Here is a 21,092-nt window from a genome sequence, read left to right as displayed (position 1 = left end):
TTCTGTTGCCACTGAGCTACAGTAACCCGGCTCATTCTCAGGGTCAGCAGTAACACATACTATTGTAGTTCATGCCAGGTCACTGTGTTGTATGGAGAGAGATGAAGAAAGAAGGGACATGAGTTTAACACCTTTGAAAAGTGTACTGAACTTCTCTAGTACTAAATGCATAATTGGTTTATCAGACTTGTAGTGCTGTATTTATTAATGCTATGAATGGATGGTTGAATATTAACCTTAAATGTAGCTGTAAGAAAATGAAGAAAATTCATCTTCATTTTATATTGATGCTTTAGAACACAAATTCAATGCATTTGTCCTAGTATCTACATAGACAGGGCAGAATGGTATAATACAAAAAACAAAGTTCTATCACAGATTATCATTATCGTCATCATCTTCACCACCATCATCACTATCATCATCATCATCACCACCACCAGCACCATCATCATCGCCATCATCATCATCATCACCATCATTATTTTCTTAGATTCTCTATACAGACTCCTGGAGGAATTTTGTACTTCACAGTTCAGGAGTAAGGAATGAACAGGATATTTCTGCAAGATTGATATCTTATTCTTCCCCGTGATCTTCCTAATACACAATAACTCCTAAACTCTCAGAAGTAGCATGTATAAACCAATCAGAATTTAGTAATGTCTTCGTCTGCACAACTTGGCATAGAAGCCAATGACCTGAGCCACTTGCTCTGAATATCTCTTTTTTAATGTTACTCTTCTCCATCCTGGTCGCAGCTTTTCCTCCCTGCCCCTACCTCCGCTCTCCATGCCCCATCCACTCCTTCTCTGTTTTTATGGAAAGGGCAGGCCTCCAAAGATATCAACTACTCATCACATATCAAGTTGCAATAAAACTAGTCATGTCCTTCTATTAAGGCTAGACAATGCAACCCAGTAGGAAGAAAGGGTCCCAAAAGCAGGCAATAAGATTCAGAGTCAGTTTCTTCTCCTACTGTTAGGAGTCCCACAAAAAAGACCAAACAATACAATTGTGACATATGTCCAGAGGACCTAGCAAACAGTGGATCAAGGGTTTCAGTGTGGGTATTTGTCTTGTTCATTCTAAAAAGGAAGACGGAGTGGAAGAAGAGGAGAAGGAGGAGGACGAATAGATGGTAGCAAATGTTAACTTTTACACAGTCACAGCTTCCTCAGTGTTAGCATTTTCTCATACTTAAGGGTATGTATTTTAAGGCTCAACAGTCAGATAACTTAAAACTGCATTTTTCATGTCAAAATATGGCTTTTTTCCAGAATGATATATATATACATATATATATATCACATACATATAAAACCCACATATATGTGACACTCATTGGTACTGTTGAGATGCCAAATAAGGGAGCTAATGGCACAAGAAAGGTGACGTTAAAAACTGAAGTAACATTAAATGTGCAAAACAACGTATAAAGAGATGAGTTGACTTTCAGTGTAAAAGTTAAGTTTTGGGCCTATTTATTTATTTATTTATTTATTTATTTATTTATTTATAATACAGTATTTGCAATCATTCATTCATTTATGCATACAATGTATTTTGATATTATTTACTACAACTACTCTCCTTAACTCCTCTCAGAACCCCTACCTGCCCCACTCAAAATTTGTGTCCTCTTTATAAATTTTTTATTATTTCTAATATATATGGGTATTTTGCTGGAATGTATATCTTACACCAGGTTCATGCAATGTTCTTGTAGAGCAAAAGAGGATGTCCATACCCTGGAACTGGGGTTACAGACAGTTGTGGTGCTAGGAATTGAACCCAGGTTCCCAGGAAGAGTAGCCAGTGTTCTTAACTACAGAGCCATTTCTCTATACCTACTTCCCCGACACATACTCATACACACTACCTTATTTTTAACATACTAAGTGCATTGTGTGCTACTCATATTTTCATGGGTATAAAGTCGTCAACATAGTGCGATTTAAGTGTGCTACCAGGGGCAACACCCTTGATAGTCCTTAAAGCTTGGGGTATGTGATACAGATATCGTCGTTGTCGTTGTCTACTTTATAGTCTCTTTATTCTCTGTGATATAACGTGCGGCTCTGCATTAATTCTGTTCACTGCACAAAGACTCCTCTCTGATAGGGTCTGAGTGCTGTGCTAATCTATATGTATAAGGATAAAAAAAGAGGGCACTAAAATACTAGGGCATTTAGCAGTATAGTAGCAATACTTTCTCCACTGTGCTTCACAGGTTGAGCCAGAGGTCCTCGGCCACATTCATACTATCTATCACACATGAGTCTTCTATGTAGAATACACCTTAACCAATTAGAAAGCAGCTAATTACTTCCATAATATTTCCACTATCTTGCCATGCTGGCCGCCATTGTAGTTCATAAGCTGGCTGATTGTGCTGAGTTCTATCTACCAAACTCGTGCTTAGCAGCTCCTGTTGCTATGAAGGCCGACCATCAGGGAAGAAGCATCAAGGTCAGTAAGAACTTGATTTCAACATGTCCTATGATCAGAAATTCTGGAACCTTTATCAATAGCATCTTACCATCAGCTTCTTCTGGGTTAAACTAAGAATAATGGCTGTATTGGGTTTTTAAGGAAGGCGTCTTTAAGATACCCTGACGGACAACTCATGTCTCACACATGGAATGTAATTTTCATTGAGTCTGGGAAAAGCACTATCTCTCTAAATGAGGCAAACCAAACAAAAACAAACAAACAAACAAAAACATGAATAATAAGAATTTTGAGAAAGAAGAAATTCCTTAGAATGTTTTCAGACCCATGTGAATGAAATGAAACTAAGTGTATAATGATGAGAATTTGGAAAGGAATTCCTCAGTCTATGGCCTTAGACTTGCCTGGGGACAGGCTTAATATGTGTCCTAACCCTCTGTTGTCACACCATTCTCTTTGTTTGCCCTTCTTCCCAATTCTGTTTTGTTAGCTGTTCTCCCATGCTGTACAGAGGAGAAAGCTGAAAGTTTAGGTCACAGGACAACACTGTTAACAAAGATGAGTAAGAGAAAGACTCTGAAAGAAGACTGTCTGTTGTTATGCTACCTAGGTACCTGAGGTGTGGGTTAAGTTCAGAATACACCTCAACTCACAGTGTCACTAGAGCTATGCAAAGTGAGGAAGATGACCTCAGCCCAAAAAAGACAGAATCAAGGGGTTGAGAATCATCCTAGGGGGGGAAACAAAATAGCATTTACTTAATTTAATAAGTGAAGCTTCTGTCCATACCTTCTGATAGTGGATAGTAATATTGAGCTACTCCTAGAATAATAACCATTTAGTGTTAGTGCCACTTCCTTTTGCCCAGGGAAACCAGGTCTCTATGGGAAGACTAGATCAGCTTACTGTGTAGCGTCACGGGGAAAGGTGTAATTATAATTCAGTCGGCACTAAACTGATCTTGCTTCATGCTTGTTGCCTCTGCAAACCTAGAGACAACTCATTTTTGTTCCCTCATCTCTAAGACAATCATAATCTTTATCTTTGAGTATGTGAAATTGAATTTTAGTGTGTGTATAGAACTAATCTTACCATATAACTGCTCAATATTTGCTGAATATTTTAATTGTTTATTGGTCCTACAAGATCGTTTGAAACCCGGTATCTCTTCTCATCCTCCTAGCAAGTCAACAGTAGGAACTAAAATACTCACTGTGTAAAGAACACTGAGGTACAGCAACGTATGCTCACATTGCTGGTGTGTGGCAGACCCAAGATTAAACCAGCATCTCTGAGTTATACTTTAAATTTTACCATAGTTTGCCCATTTCTTATCAAGATAGAGAGTCTTGGCATTTATTGATGTGAAATATTTTTCTTTTTTTTTTTTTTATTAACTTGAGTATTTCTTATATACATTTCAAGTGTTATTCCCTTTCCCGGTTTCCGGGCAAACATCCCCCTCCCCCCTCCCCTTCCTTATGGGTGTCCCCCTCCCAACCCTCCCCCCATTGCCGCCCTCCCCCCATAGTCTAGTTCACTGGGGGTTCAGTCTTAGCAGGACCCAGGGCTTCCCCTTCCACTGGTGCTCTTACTAGGATATTCATTGCTACCTATGAGGTCAGAGTCCAGGGTCAGTCCATGTATAGTCTTTAGGTAGTGGCTTAGTCCCTGGAAGCTCTGGTTGCTTGGCATTGTTGTACATATGGGGTCTCGAGCCCCTTCAAGCTCTTCCAGTTCTTTCTCTGATTCCTTCAACGGGGGTCCTATTCTCAGTTCAGTGGTTTGCTGCTGGCATTCGCCTCTGTATTTGCTGTATTCTGGCTGTGTCTCTCAGGAACGATCTACATCCGGCTCCTATCGGTCTGCACTTCTTTGCTTCATCCATCTTGTCCAATTGGGTGGCTGTATATGTATGGGCCACCTGTGGGGCAGGCTCTGAATGGGTGTTCCTTCAGTCTCTGTTTTAATCTTTGCCTCTCCCTTCCCAGCCAAGGGTATTCTTTTTCCTCATTTAAAGAAGGAGTGAAGCATTCACATTTTGATCATCCGTCTTGAGTTTCGTTTGTTCTAGGGATCTAGGGTAATTCAAGCATTTGGGCTAATAGCCACTTATCAATGAGTGCATACCATGTATGTCTTTCTGTGATTGGGTTAGCTCACTCAGGATGATATTTTCCAGTTCCAACCATTTGCCTACGAATTTCATAAACTCGTTGTTTTTGATAGCTGAGTAATATTCCATTGTGTAGATGTACCACATTTTCTGTATCCATTCCTCTGTTGAAGGGCATCTGGGTTCTTTCCATTTTCTGGCTATTATAAATATGGCTGCGATGAACATAGTGGAGCACGTGTCTCTTTTATATGTTGAGGCATCTTTTGAGTATATGCCCAAGAGAGGTATAGCTGGATCCTCAGGCAGTTCAATGTCCAATTTTCTGAGGAACCTCCAGACTGATTTCCAGAATGGTTTTACCAGTCTGCAATCCCACCAACAATGGAGGAGTGTTCCTCTTTCTCCACATCCTCGCCAGCATCTGCTGTCACCTGAGTTTTTGATCTTAGCCATTCTCACTGGTGTGAGGTGAAATCTCAGGGTTGTTTTGATTTGCAGTGAAATATTTTTCTAACCGGAAAATTTGAAATAAAATTGTATCAATTCGAATCACAGCATAAATAAATATGTGGTTGGCTCAAATATATACAGTAGATAATATGGTAACCATTGTGCATCTGATTTATGGGCCCACAGGATGTATTTAAGCTTACTTTTTATATTCCTCTGTGTTTGGGGGCCATTATAATCCTGTCTAGCTGTTTATCTTTATGATTTTTAATGCATTTGTTTATTTTATATGTATGGTCGTCTAAGTTTGGGTCTCTATTATTGTGAGGAGACACTATGACCATGGCAACTCTTATAAAGGAAAGCATCTGATTGCAACTGGATTACAGTTCCAGGGGTTTAGCCCGTCATCATCATGGCAGGAAGTATGGTGACTGGTAGGCAGACATGGAACTTGAGAGGAGGTGAGAGCTCTTCTACATCTGGATTGGCAGGCAGCAGGGAGAGACTGAGGCATACTTCATCCAACATCCACACTCATTCCAACCAGGCCCCACCTACCAAAGGACCTCTCCCTGTGGGGCCATTTTCTTCATCCTACCACAAAGGTATACCTGTTGCAAACCACAATTGTATGTGTTCATCACGTAGTTGCAGGAGCTCGCATAGAAGTCAGAAGAGAGCATCAGGTACCTTGTAACTGGATTTACTGATAAGTGTTAGCTTCCGTGTGGATGTTGGTATCTGAAACAGTCTTTTACAAGAGTACTCTTAATACCCAAACTATCTCTCCAGCCTCTATTCACAGACGTTTAAGACTATAAAATAGTAGACCCAGATCATCCATGTCCACTCAAGTAGACTCGGGAGAAAATCTTTGTAGCAATGGCTTCAAGTCTTGCATGAGGCAACTCATAGACTATGTGGTCATTGATACCTAGTCTGCCTTGTTGATTTATATTGGTTAGAGTCAGCCACTACTTTTGATGGTTTTTCAAGACACTTTTGTTCATCGCAGTATAACGTCTGTGAACGCAACTGCTTGGTTTATAATTTAATCATTGCATTGATGACTCATGGTTAGAGAAATAATTGGCCTCTCTGCCCTCTCTCTGGCTCTGAGTCATTCAATATTTTTACTGTAAATGTAGTTGATATTTCATACATTTTTTGTCTATTGCGCTGTTGATAAAGCAAGGGATATAAATAATTCTGCATAGAACTTAGTAGACATTCAAAGTTACCCTGACAGGTTGGAGCAAAGGGACCAACTCCAACAAGATGAAAGCTAGTAAGGATAGATATTCAAAAAATCAATTATGTATGGCCAGCATTACTTTCTGAAGCTATCATAGGAAAATAAAATGGTGCAATCATGGCGTGCCAACTTTTGAAATAAGATAGGAAATGTGCATGGTACATGTCATTGGAATGTAGATTTCTCAAGACAGATACAGGCTGACAGCTGAGATTTCTGCAGTAAGTCAGTTATGAGATGAATTGTTAATAGTAGGTAGGTTAAGATAGAAATAAAATCAAAATATTCTTAATGAACACTTGGAAATTGTGAGTTGTAGACTTGATTTCAGGGAAAATTATCACTGAGGGTTTTCATGTTGAGGAAATTATGAAACTTGAAGGACAAATGTTAAAATGTTAAAAAAATTCTCTCTCTCTGTCTCTCTGTCTCTCTGTCTCTCTGTCTCTGTCTCTCTCTGTCTCTCTCTGTCTCTCTCTGTCTCTGTCTCTCTCTCTGTCTCTCTCTCTCTCTCTCTCTCTCTCTCTCTCTCTCTCTCTCTCTCTCTCTCTCTCCTCTCTATTTCTGCAAAAGTATCTCACACAGTAGCCATAGATGTTCAGGAGCTTGCTATGCAGACAAGGTGGTCCTTGAACTCAGAGATCTTCCTGCCTCTGCGGACCAAATACTGGAATTATATGTGTGTGCCCCATGTCCTGCCTATTCAAGATTTTTTTTTACCTAAAATCCTTACCAAGGAAGCAGGAAAAGGATGGAGTAAGGGAGACAGACATGGAGGAGGGAGAGACAGAGAAGAGGTGGGACAAAACAGAGAGAGGAAATACGGGCAATAGAAAGATCATTGAAAAAAGAGTAGGGAAGTATAGAAGGAGTGGGAAGGACAGGGAGGAGAGCTGTAGGGGGAGGGAAGGGCAAGTAGAAGAGGCAAGTGAATAGGTTGGTGGAGGGATATAGAAAAGAAGGAGAGGAAAATGAAGGGACAAGTGAGAAGGGTAGAGGCAGTGGATTTGTCAGCAGCATGGATGTAGAATTTCCATGAGTGGGTAGCTTTAGACATCCTAGTAAATTTAGTAGTCTTCCAAAATAGTAACATTTCATTCTAATTTCACCGTTAACTTATATAAGTCAAACCCAGATGCTATATTAGATTCAGCTAGTATCACACCCTTTGCTATGTTTCTCATCTTCCTGGATCACTTGCCGTTAGAAACATACATTGCAGACACCTTGAGAATGGAGTATCCTGGTGATTCCTGTGCTAGTATACATACTCATTTGAGGCTTCATTAGTATAGGATGCACACCTCAATTCACAGTCCTACCTGAGCTATGTAAAGTGGGGAAGATTCTCCCATCCTCATCTTCCTGGAGGAGAAACAAGTCACGTAAGGAGAAGTCAGTCCTTACAATCAGGAACCACAAACTGTTCAGAAATAAGTCATCTGAACATATGAACCCTTTCTTAAGATATTTATTATAGAAGCCAGGAAACTAAGCAAAAGTGAACAAGAGATGCCTACATTTATAATATTTTAGAGAAAAAAATGGGGTGTCAGTAAAACCTCCCTTAGTTATATAATAGAGATTTTAAGAGCATGTGTAAGAGTTTACTTTTTGTGAGTACTAAAGTTTAGGAGTCTTCCTAAGTGATGTAGCTGTTCTAATACTTATCTAAATTGGCATCTGTATAACCCTGAGCTCTAAATAAAGATACAGTTGGCCACCATTGAATCACTAATATAACAGAAGCTTTAATAGTACTCCTGTATTTTACTATGTAAAATATTGAAACTTCTACCAAATTCCCTCTTATATCTTACATATATTGAGATATAGCTCATGAATCACTGATTTCCAGATTTGTAGTGGATTATTTATATACTTTCTTAATAAGCATAGTGATAGTGTAAAGGTTACCATACAGGTTTTGCAACCACAGAAACATGATGAAAATAGGGTGTCTTTGAGTTTGAGGCATATGACCATATTATGTGGACTTTAATGCAGGAACCTGAGTGTCAGCCACTGATGGTCACATAAAACTTCCACTGAGTCAGTGTCCTTTGGGTTTTGTTTTGTGGAATAAAAGAATGAATGCCATTGTCAATGAGTAGATAGTTTTATTAAAACTTTATTATCTCTTATTCATAAATGATAGTTCAAAAACAATAAGAGCATAATTCCTGTATAGTAGGAATGAGTGTCCCAAAATATGATCCTAGAAAACTGGTATTCTGGAGGATTTTTTAAATGGTACTGATGGCAGAACCTAGGTTGAGGCATAGAACCTGTTTGATTCCATTGGTCAACCTATAAGGTATTCAGGTGGCTTCTCTCAGACTTGTACGTGCCCTCTACATAGATTCTAGGAAGACATGCTTGTGTGGGTGGAAGGGAGATAATGAGAAAGCAGATTCCTTTCTAGTATCTGTGACCTTCCTCCAGGATGAACCCAGGACATTGTCCAACAGCAAGAGTTTTGTGATGTCCCTAACCCAAACTCCCTGACAGATTTATATCAGCATTAGTAGGAAAAGCTATCTAGTCCTAAGAAACCTACTATGATCAGTCTTTGTGGTTCCATTTGACAGGCCAGTCGCACAGAAATATGGCTGAAAATTACTATTGAACCCCTTTTAATATGTGTAGTTTATGCGACCAATACCATGGGAGCTGATAATTATAAATATTCTCTATGAAACTGAGATGCATATATGATGTTTATAGCCCCCTCCAAACAATCTGTCCAAAACTAGAAATGAAACATCAAAGCCAATCAGACCACCTTGTAGTAGATACGAGGAATACAAGTGCAATATCCTATCTAAATGTTGGTAAAGGCTGGCTCTATCCATTTCTTTTTTTCCTCTCTCTCTTCTGTGCACCTGTTAGCACAGATAAGAGCTACTCAAAGGTAGTCGAGTCCCTATATTTAGCAACAGGCCAACTTGCCATCGGTTAGTGTCTAATTTGAAATCATTTTAATTTAAACATCTAAATCAGAAAAGATGACTCCGGGCACTGCTCTCCTCATCCTTAGTGCTCTTAATCAGTTTCGTTCAGTTTCTATGTATAGCAGGAGCAGATTTTGTTCTTTGAATCCCTAGCCTCCAAAATAAACTCCCTTTATTTTCTGTTCCCTTTACCAGAAAACATTATAAATAATGTTTTAATGTATATAGCAGCAACAAAATTCCCTTCCTTACAGCCCTTTCATTATGTGTCATCTTTAGAAATAGCTGAAGATATTTCCATCTAGGATTGAAAAGCATAGATCTGTGGTAACTTTCCTTCCCCTCTTTTTGCCTATACCATGCCCTTCTTGCTATAGTAACAAGAGATAATGATGAAAAACAAAGCATATAGGGTTCCAACATCAGTTCATAAAGAATCATAAGATTCTCTTTGAATATTTGCTTAACATGCATGAGGCATTGGGCTTATCTCAATATCTTCTCCCACAACAAGTTCTGTTATTTTATGAAAAAGATAGTTCCAGGAAGATGGTTCAGCAGGTCATTGTGCCTGATACTAACCCTGATGATCTGAGTTTGATCCCTGCAACTTACAGAGTGGAGAAAGAGAGCCAACTCCGTTAGGTTAACCTCTGACATCCATTTGTATATCATGGCTCATAAGTACCTATGTATACACACTTACTTGTAAACAATAAATAAATCTAATTTTAAAATAAAATAGACTGATACTAAAAGCTTTATGACTCATAAATTTGATGAAAGCTGTATGCTATTCAATTGGTTAGCCTGGATTACTTAAACAAAGAAAACTGGCGTCTGAGCAAAACAGCTCCTAAAACCACATAGTTTCTTTCTTTGTAAGAGAGTCCATGACAACACACATACTTCTTATTTCTGACTTCCATGTGCAGTTTTTAAATACATTTGAATTTGTTGTGGCTTTGCAAATCTGTTGCCTCAAAGCATGTCATGAAACATAATTATCAGCTCACTACTGCCCCAAACTAACGAATTCATGTTGCAAATCACAGCTTGTTTCCTAAAGGTCAAGGTCACTAACGATCCATTAACTCTGCAAATTATTCAATGAAATATGAAAAGAAAGCAGTTTTCTGGGTTCTCTCAAAATCAATGCATGCCAGTTACATGTATAAACGTAAAATGTATATATTTATATGTTTTGATGTGAGAAATATTGAAAGTAAAAGCATTTGGAACTGAAAATGTGTAACACCCAAAACTGCCCTCATTGTCATGAGAATAAATTGTTTCAACCCCTATCTACAGACTTGTACTTAATTGAATCTACCGGGTCTGTTCATGAGATATTTCAAGTTACGCAACATAATCTTTGATGAGGTTTATGCATTTTTCATATTCAAGCGGAGGGCTGCTATGTATTAAAAATCAGCACTATCGCAAAGCTCCCTCAGATGTCAGGTGGTAGATTAGAGCTGGGTACAGTCAAGTAGAACAAGTTCGTAAGACATATGTTGAGTACCAAATAGAAAGGGACTCAAAAGATTATGCCTGAGGTTTGTGAAGCAAAGCTAATGAAGCCCATTTTCATTTTAAAAGGCGTAATTCAGATTGGTAGATAAGCAGCTAGAAGCTTTCAGCAGGTTTTTCTACTGAGGAAGACTTGCAGCTCTATAAATTATTTATGTTCCTGAAATATGCTGTGCGGGTAAAAGATAAGTTAGCCATATTAACAAAGTAAATAATGGATAGAGTTCTTCTACCTGGGAAAGCATACTACAAGTACGGAACATTACTCAACAGGAAATGCTAATCTGGAGTCCCCTCTACCCCTGCCCCATTCTTCCGGAACAAAGTTCTCCCTTAATGAGAGGATGATGAGGTAAATGAAATGCATAGTCAAGCAGTGATGCTTTGATGATAATCTCTTCAGAATGGAGCATATACCCTATTGCTTCAGACACCAACGGAAGATTTGTTAGTAGAAAATCACCTTTTATCCTAAAAGCTTTAGTTTATTTATGGGAAGAAATGATCGCTATTACATATTTCCCTTTGCCCCAAGTACGAATGAATTTCTTCTTCCCAGTGGCCACCAATAACTACTGTGGGACTTTATGAAGAGCAAACTGTGATGATGCCAAGGAGTGATTTATTTCAGGCAAGCTTACATGATCCATAGAGCTTGAGAGCCATGCCTCTGTGCTAGTCCATTTAATGCTAGAGACCAGCACTGCATTCAGTGCAGCCAAGTTTCTGATCTCCTCAATTTGGCATTACATTTTCAAAATTACATGCAACAGGTTTCTATGAGATTAGGATCAACCAATAGTTACCAGGTCATAAATCAGACAGAGGGTTAGTACAGCCAAGAGCCATTAAGGATTCAGGATTCGGTAGTTGTGGTGCATGCTTAGGCATTCATCATGCATGTCTCAGAATTTAGAGCTTCTGCACTGCTAGCTGCCCTGTGCACAACAGGACAGTTGTCCAATGGGCCAGCCCAGGATGGGAAGTAAGAGAAGCTACTGTATTCAATAGAGTGATAGCTTTATTTCTTCACAAATTCCCATGGGACTCAGCAGTAGCCATTTAAAAGAAGAAATTCATACCTATTGGGAGCAAAAGCAAATATGGGAAAGTGATCATTTCTTTCTGTAAGTAAACTAAAGCTTTTAGATCAAAGGTGATTTTTCCTAACAATTATAATAAATAATCATGTCGTTTGTAATATGTATCTTTTTGAGAAAATAATATGCCATTGGTGAAATGGATAAAAATGAATGGAAGTGAGCACTCTACTTGGCCCTGTAGGAAATGTAGGATTAATTATCCTTGCAGTTACTCATAAAAGTCATGACTTTGATCATGCCAGGTACTTTTTCTTTAAATTAACACAAATGTCAAAACTTACTTAAAAGTGAATCATATCCAAGTGCTATTAAGAATGTAATGTTTCATTTAAAGATTCTGGCTTAACTCTCCTCTTCTTTAACATCATATTAAAATATTATGCAACAGAAATAATGAGTTCTATGATTTCCTTAATCATCTTCTAAACTATAGAATTTATTAGCTATCTATTATCTTGGGAGCTCAAGCCCCAGGACTTTGTGAATTGGGCATATGGTACATACATTGGGTATGGTGGTAGATATCTGTGCTCCCAGGACTTGGAAGGAAGAAGCAGGCAGATCTGAAATTCAAGGTCATCTTCTGTTAAGTATTGGATTCACATATAGTCTAAGCTACAGGAAATTTTTCTCTACAAATAAACAAAACCAAAAATCACATTTTAGGAGTAGGTACAGAAGTCCTCCTAAGTGGTCAGCAGTGCTCAGGGAGATTCCAGGTGCTGCAGCCTTCCTCCAAGAGTTTTTGAGAACAGAGCAATGCTTTACAAAGTTAAGTGCTTTGATGGGGTCATCTATACAGAGTTAATAAAAGCAGGAAGCAATTTAAATGCCCTAAGGGAAGAAAGGGTCCTTATATCAACAAAACAACAATTTAGACAAAGTAGCTACTGTCAATAAATCTAAAAGCAATATTCGGAGTAATGAGAAGCAATTACTGGAATGAGCAGTAGCCAATCCACTCTCCAGACTTAGCTTTGCCATTTGCCATTAACAGGCACTGTGGGCTTGAAAGAAAAGCACTCATTTCAACTTAAAAAGGAAAGTATCCCTCTGTCCCCTGCCAATGGATCACAAATATGCAAGTTGCATGACTCATGATTTCCAGAACTTCTTTCTTTGAGTTTTGTGGTGAGGAATAAGGATCATACAATAGCATCAAGTGACTGACAAAGTGACAGCAAGACCCCACTGCTGGACACAACACCCACACAACTTACTTACTAAATGTGGGAGGGGAATTTGGTGCCTACGTAGAAAGTTCGCCCCCAATTGAAGCAACTTTGGCACAGGAAGATACTCCACATACTACCAACAGAGAAACATAAACACCAAGTCAGACACAAACACTTTGATAGGCAATGGTGTTCTGAGAGCTATGCTACAGAATGGTAACGCAAATCCTTTGGGAGTCACCAATATCTGATTTGACTTTAAGGCCCATTCCTCAGGGAGGCAGCCCATACCTAACCCTATTTTGTTGATCAAAAACCAGAGACTTGATAGCTCAGAGATTTAGGGTAAAGCCAAATACAACTGTTCTAAAAAACAAACCCACGAAAAAAGTCACTCCTAACAACATTTTGCTATATTCATAGATCAATGCCATGCTCAGCCATCATCAGAGAAGCTTTTTCCTATAGCATGTGGGAACAAATACAGAGACCACCCCCAGTCAGACATTATGGAGAGAATGATAGACCTTAGAAAATCTGAGTCCTGATTGGGACTAAATCCCTCCCCTCAGGACTCAGGGAACCACTGTGAAGGAGGAGGCAGAAAGACTATAAGAGACAGGAGGCATGGAGGACACCAAGAAAACAAAGCCCTATAAATCAATATTAGCAAAGCTCAAATGAACAAAGCCTAAAGTAGCCTTCACACATGTCTGCACAAGATCCTCTGGATGTATATTATGGCTTCCTGTTTAGTGTTTTATAGAATACTTAAGTGTAAAATTGAGTAGGTCTCTGATTCTTGTGCTTTTTCTTAGGCTCTTTTCAATTCTGTGGGTTTGTTTTCTCTAGCTCTAAAGTGATAGCTTTTTGGCTTATCCTACTGTATTATATTTTGTTTTATTTAATTATTATCATCCCTTAAGAAGCTTGTCTTTTGCTAATGAGAAACAGAAAGGGGATCAATTCATATGGTTTGCCTTTTCCAACTATCAGAAGTGATATTTTTTGTTTTATCTTATTCTATTTTATTTTGTTATATCTTATTATTATCCCTTAGAAGGCTAGCCTTTTCTAACTAAAGACAGAAAGGGAGTGGATTTGTACAGGTAAGGAGGTATGTGTGTGGATCGAGGGTGGCAGGGACTGGAGGGAGTAGATGAAGGGAAACAGCAATCAGAAAAAAATCTCTTTTCAATGAAAGTTAAGGATAAGAGAGAGAGAGAGAGAGAGAGAGAGAGAGAGAGAGAGAGAGAGAGAGAGACAGAGAGAGACAGAGAGAGAGAGAGAGATCAACTTACAAGGGGCCATCCTCCACAGAGAAGAAAGGATGGTAGTCTAGGGAGACAAGGACAGTATAGTCGCAGGTATCTCTGTGACGCACCCTAGCACTGGTAAAATGTGCTGTAGCAAAGACTTCAGGAGTTCAGCGCAGACCCTGTCGGATAAAGCTCAAATCTGGTAGGTCAGCAAGAAGTTCAGGAGTTGGGAAAGGAGACAGAGTCTTAAGAAGCTTAAACACTGCAACACTAGCATTAACAGACTTTAAACTGTCAGTGCTGATGGAGCCACTATGGACAAGAGTGCAGAAGTTTCTCAAACAAAACAAAACTAACTAAAAATCGAACTCCTATACAATCCACTGTTCCACTCTTCTTTATATTCCCAAGTGTATCTATATGCTATCACCTAGATTCCTATTCATTGATATTTATTGCTACTCTACTCTTACTATCAAAGAAATGGAATTAGTCTAGATGTCCATTAATAAATTAATGTGTGATGAAAATATGGTTTATAAAAACAATAGAATTTTATTTAGTCTTCAGAAAAGGCACATTCAAGAAATTTGTAGGAAAAGAGAGAGAACTGAGAAATATATTATGCGAGGTTAACTGAGATCCAGAAAGACAAACCAAATATTCATTGTTTCAACTGTACCCTTGCTTCTATCTCCTGTATGATATGGAAGTGGTTGTTCATAAAGGCTTGGAAATTGGCACTGGGAGGAGGCTGACGTGTGGTGGGGAGGGTAGGAGAACACACACAATGAGAAGGCAGAATTACAAACCTAGTCATAGAGGGGAAAGTAGGGACCAGGCAGGCAAAACGATGAAGATGAATAACAGAGTATCAACTAAAGGAGGGTAGGGATAAACCTAAGCTATGTATTGTCAAAATGTCATGGCTAGGCCTCTTACTTTGTTTGCTAATAGTAAATTAAATTACATCAAAAATGTACCAAAAGAGCAACATGGAGCCTTAAAATGCACTGATCGTAATATACACAGTTACCTATCCCTTCCTGTCCCAAAGCTAGCTAAAAGGTGATCTTGTGAAACTAAATCCAAGTAACTACATCTTACCTCAGTCACCTATCCTGAGTCTTGGGTCATATAAAACAGCTTTTAGGGCTGGAGAGATGGCTCAGCGGTTAAGAGCACCCGACTGCTCTTCCAGAGGTCATGAGTTCAATTCCCAGCAACCACATGGTGGCTCACAACCATCTGTAAAGAGATCTGATGCCCTCTTCTGGTGTATCTGAAGACAGCTACAGTGCACTTATATATAATAAATAAATAAATCTTTAAAAAAAAAAAACAGCTTTTAACTGACAATGAAGTTCACTCAAACAGTAAGGGAATGAAGTTTATTGAAGTTCATAATCGCTTCCTTGTTTGGCACAGAGAGGTGGAGCACAGTGTTCACACCCAAGTTTCTCATCATTTTGGACAGAACACAGTTTTAATGCCCTACTCTTTGGAAAGCTTGGTTTTACCAGTCCCCGAGTTTACCTGTCTTGCCTTCTCGCAAGGACACTGTTCTCTCTAACTCTGGTTACATTAAGAAGTTTCCTGAGTCTTTTCTCTAGTCTCCGGGGTGTCCTGAGATATACTAAGCATACTGTTCCTAACTCTAGGCCACCTCACCAATGGTTCAGCTGATTTTACTGTTCTCTGGTTAGGAATGTACAATACTAATATTTGCATGCCTCTACATTCTGGACAATAAAGTATGTACAGCTTTTTTTTTTTTTACAAACTATAAAAGCAAGAGATTACATAGTATCTGCACTTAGATTTTAAGGAGTCAAGTTGTCAAAACAATTGAGAAAAACAAATAAATTATTCTATAAGCATATCCTCTGAAAGAACCACAATTTAAAATAGGAGTAGTCAGCACTGAAATAAATGGTATTTGCTCATAAGTCATGTTATGGTCAAAAGGGAAGTTTGTATTATGTGCTCAAAGGGACTATTTTCAATAGAGTCAAGATGAAAATGACAAAAATGCTAAAGATTGTGAAATAAACTCAGATTCCGAAATCAGATTTTGCGCTATGTTTAGAGCCTGGTGAGCCTGCTGTGTCAAGCTAGGTCTCCCATGCCAGGAAGATTGTACAAGGGTAGCAGATTGACAAAGAAATTGGAAAGTTGACTTCTATTTGGCCTTTATTTTTTTCTATCAAATTGCTCTTCACAATGGAAAAAGCAGAATGAACATATAAAATCAAATCGTCCTCACATGTGAGTGATAGTCTAGCTCTGTCCTTGGATACTCACTGTTTCCCATTCTTGAGTTCCAGCTGAATTCCACCATAGAACAGTTGCTCCTTCACTTTATGTAGTACTTCATAGTTTTAATGCCCAAACACGTTTGATTGTTTCAATGTAGAACATGTAGTAGAACATGCATAGTATGCTACTTAGAAGAGTAAGAAAGAAAAGAGTCAGTGCTGAAGCACTCTCTCTGTCACGCTGGGCAGAGCCTAACGAGGCCAGTAGTCAGAGAGGAAGGAGATGAACAATGGCATCAAGTGTTAGAACTTGGAAAGATGGCGGTAAGCTAAAGTGAGTTTTCAGCAATTCAGATATATTGTATTTTATATATGCATGACAAAAAACATTTTTAAATGAAGGGATTCTGTTCTGATCACAAGTTCACTAGAGAAAAAATTTCCCCCAAATAATTGCTGTTCTTTTTTGATTTAGATTGATCAGACATCTCAATTTGAGCAATAGGAATACATTCTCACCTCACCAATTATATCTAAAATGAGAATTGGGTCCGGTCTTTATCTAAAGAGGAGAGGTTTACCTCTTAGTGTAAATTCATTCTTGATGCATACCATATTCTGCATTACGTAGGGTCCAGACAATAGTAGCCCTTCACTGGAGAGTGCAGGCACACACATTTCCAATTTCCTCATTTAACATGCTCTAGTTAAATAGAATTAGCATCAGCAATACACTCAAATTCCTGTGACCACAATGTATGAATTGTCACTGATTATGTGAAGTACAAATCCTTAGTGGCTCTTCATTTCACAAATCAAGAGATTGGAGGTGTACATCTTGATAAGTGGCTAATCACAGCACTTCCTGTGACAGCTACCAGTGGCTGATCACTCTGCAACTCTTACTCACTATAAGCACAAACAAGAAAACATGTGGAGGTTATGATAGGCACTAGTTATATGACCAATATATATAATATGCATACATGTTGTATATATTATATATTACAGTACATAACATTATCATATATATGTACTACTTAATCCATCCAACGAATTACATGTATATATTCACATATATGCATGCATATATAGTTTATAACATCTTAGTTTATTTCATTGCTTGCCATTTTATGCCAGAGAATTTGTGAGATAAATAGTAAAGCCAGTTTGGCAAGAGAATTCTCAGAAGAATTTTGCACTTAAATAATGAATTTAGACAAAATAAGTACAGCATGGATGAGCAATGCATATCCGTTGCTCATACAATGAAACCTTCAGGCAAAACATAACTGGAAGCTTTAATACACATGCCCAAAGCATGCATTCATCAGGGCTGAGATGGAGAACGAACCACAAGTGGGAAATGTATCAGGCATCCAACTAGGCTTTACATCAGGAAAGATGTCAGCTGTGAAAATGCATACATACATCAGCTTATCAAAGCCCTCATGCCTTTCAGTGAGGTACTGAAACCTTCAGGAATCAACTCACCATGAATGTCTCTTATCGTTTAATCAAGACCATGAAAATCGGTGGTCAGCTTAGCATTGATCTGCTCCAGAGTAACCCATTAACTCCTGCTATTCAACCTCAGATCCTATCAGCTTGGTGATCTGAATCTGCCTTTGAGAAAGAGAATGCTCAGTGTACTGGTAAGCTTAAGGTTTTGATTGTGGAAGGATGATGGCCAGTGCTTGCTCTGTCTTCCAATCATCAATAAAACATCCAATCCATTCCATTCCTTGCAGATCATCCACACCTCTCTGGTTACTCTCTTAAGACTACATAATTTTAAATCTTCTAGGTTATTTCAAGTTTTTATCTTTCATAATATTTTAAGTCAGAGTAAAGTATTTATTATTTCTCACAACAGATTAAAAGGGTTTTTTCTTCCAAAAAGTTTAAACCGCAGAATTAGAATCTGTGGGCAGAAACAACAAGCTCAACTAATCAACGGTTACTTTTTGATAGGAAATAGAACATGATGCAAATTAATTCTATACAGTTTCATAATGAATGTGTTGAGGAGGGATAAACAGGAGACAGCCCAGTAAGTAATGTACTTTTCACACAAGCATGAGGTGGCGACTTGATTCTGTAGTTGCTGTGTAAAAAGTTAGGCATGTTGACACGGTGCTAAAATCACTGCTGTGGAGACAGATTACATATTCCTAGGATCTTTTGGTGACCCACATTCTTACTCAGTGAAATTCAGGTCCCAGTGAGATACACTGTCTCAAAATATAAAGTAGCTGGTTCCTGTGGAGCAACACCTAAGGTTAAACCCTGACTTACACACACATGCATGAAAGTAAACACACATATACACCCACATTCATGTGCACACACATACATACACACACATGCTAAAAATGTGCACATTTACAAACAAAAGAATTTGTTGATAATTTCATAAGACTTTCCAGACTGGGAATGTCATGTTTGACAGAAGTATAAACTACGTTTCAGGTGACAGATACATTGAAGTGACTATGAAGTAGAATACACACAAGAATTCCCAGATGACTTGTACATTTAAGAATGTTATGATTCTGGATTTATGTTGTTTCCCTGTTTATATAAAAAACATCACCACAAATTTAACAGCTAATAATGATACAAGTTTATTGTCTATCATTTTGCAAATGAAAGATCACCCTCCAGGATGCATTCTTACAAGGAGACAGTCTTACAAGAGTGAACTCAGATGCCTGAAATCTGCACGCTACCAGGGGAACTGCAGTTCTTGGCAGAGTTCACTCCCATGTGTGTATAGGTCCGTGTCCCTATATCCTCAGTGGCTGTTGGTTGTGGGCTTCATCCTCTTTCATTCCCTGGTTCCTAAATTCCTTCTTCTCAAAGTCAGAAACCTGAACTGTCCTTTGTGTGCCTCTGACCTCTTCAACAATCCCTTCTATGTCAACCCTGCTGCCCTCATCCAAAGAACACTGCCGGCACTTAAGAGCTCACATGTTCAAGCTGTGTCTCCCTGTATAATTTAAGCTAGCCATCCTATTTTAGTCTTCATTAATTACATCCACAAAACATATCATTTCCTTCAATGGAACATGCCTCTGAGTCATAGCAATCTGGCCATGACTGACTTTGAGAAGCGATTCAGTTTACTATAGTCGGTGGCTGGCTTCTGTGTTTTAAAGCACTCCCTGGGAACTGCTGGTACATAGACATAAAACATGTGAGATAAGTTTTCAAATATGGTGGGAAATATATAGATTTGCTCATTTTAAGTTCTAGCTAGAAGAATGTGAAATTCAAAAGCAATCAAAGCTTACATTGAACCTGTAAGTAGACAGTACCAACAAGTAGCATCTCTTTCATTAGCAAGGCACACCTGTCTCTATGCAGGATACAGTTTCCCTTCTCACACCTATTTATCTAAATTCAGAACTGTCTCAGGGGCTACTTGAACCTTTATTACTTTTAAACCTAAAGAGAAATGATTTCTCTTCCATGTTATGATCTGATTCAGTCATAAGTGATATTTGTGATTAGAATAAGATCTTTTGTTCTGTCATTCAGTTATCAAAACATGTGTTATAGCACTTATTATTCTGATATTCTGATCAATAACTTTCCAACATTACAAAAATAGATGAGTAATGTATCATGGTAAGGTAAGAATCAGACCCACAGGAATGATGATTTCTCAAAAAGAAAAGCAGTTTACTTCAGGTCGGTGCACTTATATAGGTATCTAGCTTATGTGATAATTAATATTTTGGCTGCTGCAACATTAAACTTAGTTTTGATTCCTGGATGTACAACAGCTGGTGGTAGGACAGAGACAGCTGAGAACTTTGTAGGACGACAGGGGAAAATCAGTTTACATTTTATGCTTCTACAGATACTCAGTAGAGTGGGTAAGCCACTTTCCAATAATTATAATTTGAGCAGATGTGAATTTGTTCTCATTAGGATTCACAGTTCCAAGCCATATACAGTGCAGGTAAACAGCTACTGAGCAGGAAACGAGGGAGCTCACCCTTTCCCGTTTCTGTAATATGAGCATTCAGGCAGCTCTATGCTAAAACTTAATAAATAATAGGCAGCTTCATTCCCTAAGTCAGCTGTACAGCTAAGGGAATCATTAATCTTTAAACGTGGGCCTGTTCACCCTGTACATTCCTGGCGATTATACAGTGCTTTCTCCGTGCTATACTTCAGAGGGCTTTACTAAGCAATGAAGTGTTTTTGGAGATGTGTGATGAATGTGAACTCACACAGCTGCAGCTGAGACTGCTGCACGAGGAACCGTGTGTTAAATCAGCTGTCACCCATATCTGATGCTTGACGTGCAAGAATTGGCAGAAAGCGAAACACATCTTTCATTGTCCAATAACCATGACTAGAACTCTTCCAGAAAAGACGATTTGCAAACCGAAGTTTAATCATGAAGGATCACCTTATCTTGCAAGGTGCTAAAAGACATGAGTAGCATCTAATGGAACAGAGCAAAAGTTAGTATGTTTAGTGGTGCTTTCCAGAGAGAGATGTGGCTTGTAGTT

At 38.5% G+C, this 21,092-nt stretch overlaps 1 protein-coding gene and 1 pseudogene across 11 annotated transcripts in view; one reads left to right on the top strand and one right to left on the bottom strand.

Moving 5' to 3' along the window:
* Magi2 (membrane associated guanylate kinase, WW and PDZ domain containing 2) overlaps positions 1-21,092 on the top strand; it is a 1,487,762-nt gene that overhangs the window by 366,162 nt on the left and 1,100,508 nt on the right.
* Lmnb2-ps1 (lamin B2, pseudogene 1) overlaps positions 1-21,092 on the bottom strand; it is a 118,091-nt pseudogene that overhangs the window by 96,672 nt on the left and 327 nt on the right.

This window comes from Rattus norvegicus, chromosome 4, assembly GCF_021556685.1.
Source record: "Rattus norvegicus strain SHRSP/BbbUtx chromosome 4, alternate assembly SHRSP_T2T, whole genome shotgun sequence".
In the NCBI taxonomy this organism is placed as follows: domain Eukaryota; kingdom Metazoa; phylum Chordata; class Mammalia; order Rodentia; family Muridae; genus Rattus; species Rattus norvegicus.
Note: the sequence above shows the minus strand (reverse complement) of the source record. Positions and strands in the feature narration are given on the sequence as shown.